This window comes from Adiantum capillus-veneris, chromosome 25, assembly GCF_014529385.1.
Source record: "Adiantum capillus-veneris isolate H3 chromosome 25, ASM1452938v2, whole genome shotgun sequence".
Taxonomy (NCBI): domain Eukaryota; kingdom Viridiplantae; phylum Streptophyta; class Polypodiopsida; order Polypodiales; family Pteridaceae; genus Adiantum; species Adiantum capillus-veneris.
Genome location: NC_140955.1, coordinates 46,083,614 through 46,085,252, shown reverse-complemented (window position 1 = coordinate 46,085,252; position 1,639 = coordinate 46,083,614). Strand labels below are relative to the sequence as shown.

The 1,639-nt window shown below is 40.6% G+C and overlaps 1 pseudogene; it reads right to left on the bottom strand.

Annotated features, from left to right (window-relative positions):
• Positions 1 to 850: 850 nt before the first annotated feature.
• Positions 851 to 1,436, bottom strand: LOC147424814 (uncharacterized; annotated as a pseudogene).
• Positions 1,437 to 1,639: the final 203 nt, after the last annotated feature.

Sequence of the window (1,639 nt, the reverse complement as noted above, 5' to 3'; positions counted from 1 at the left end):
TGGCCATCTATTCCTATTTGTTCTATACCTGGTCGAGGTATCTGTCCATAATATTGTTGGTATTCGTTGCCCATGGTATCTTTGATCAAGTATGTCATCAACATGACATGTAGATACTTAAAAACCAACAACTGACGCTGGCTTTGACTGTTTGCCTTTATCTTTTGTGACTGTGGCATCTTCAAGAAGCTTGTAATAGCTTCCATTATAACCTTGGTAGATGGTCGTTTCAGCTCTTGCTTCAGTGACCAACTTTAATTCTATGTCTGTTATCAACATGTGATCCTTTATCTGTGGCTTCTGTATAGTCTTAGGACTATGTTGTCGACTCAAGCCTGTATGTGGCTTTTGATGTCCGTTGAATTGTAAGAGAGTATCGTGATTCTCCTTTGTTGTTTGTAGTTGATAGGGTTGTTTTGATGGCAGTAAGTTAGGAGGAGACTGGACTCCCCCCATCCGAGAGTGTTCCCTATCTGTAAGAGGTATCTTTCTTATGCCAGATGTGGATATTCTAGCTTTGTCATCTAGCTCAGCTGATTGAGCTAGGTCTTTGTGAAGTCGTGCTAACTCAATAGCTGATTCTTCCATTGATTGTACGTGTGTTTGTGTTGGTGCATTTTGTGGTGCATGTGTGGTGTTCTGTACCTGTGAATGTTGTGTTGTGGCACTCATCTGTGTAATGAAAGGAGTTGAATTGTGCTCATAAAAATTCAAAGTTTGATAATGTGTCAGTGGAAGCCTAGAGCTTTTAAAGTGCACTTCCCTATCTTCTAGTGATTGACTTTGTGCAATAGTGGCAGTGTGACCAATATTTACCTGGTTAGATATCATTTCTTCATGTGTCCGTTGCTCATTTTGGTCTTGTGGAGTTGAAGGTGACAAGATGAAAGCTGCAGCTCTTTCCGAGAATTTATCTGCAATAAGATCTAATTCATAGCATCTTCCATGTATATCATAGCTCTTGTCTCCGATGCACGTTGCCCATAGTGTCCTAGGAACTGGCTCGCTAAATGTCCTTACCCCTGTGACTTGAACCCATCTTTGTCCATCAGAATCTCCATAAATTGGATCTTTCCATCTCGTTTTGTGGATCCAATGAAGAGCTATTGGTTCAGGTTGCTTGTTGACTTCTGAAGTGGTTGAAGGCAATTGTCGTTTACACATGGCTTCAAGGAATTCCTTCCTACTGACTGTGTCTTCATTTTTTGGCAGATTGATATAGTAGGCCCCGTCTCTTGAGTGATTTCTCTGTTCTGAGCTACCACTGTATCTGCATTGGAAGCTAAAGGTAAGCTCATTATCAAGCGGTAAATATTACCACTTGTTGACATGTATTTGTAACCCAACTTTGAACCATCTTCATGAGCTATGAAGCATTGATCTGGCTCTTCCGTCACTTGTTGAGGTGTTTCTGCTTTGTACCATCTACCCTCCATGTCTCTATAGAGACTGCTATAGTTTTTGTCCTTGTAATTTGACTTTATCAAGTGCACCGTGACTCGAAAAATGCTAACCTCTAGAAGATCTTGCCTGTGCAATTTTGTTATGTCCAACTCAATACCTTATTTGAGCTTCATGTACACCGATCCTAAGCAATATTCCATTAGGTTCTTTTACGAATTAGCCATGCTGGTAGCTT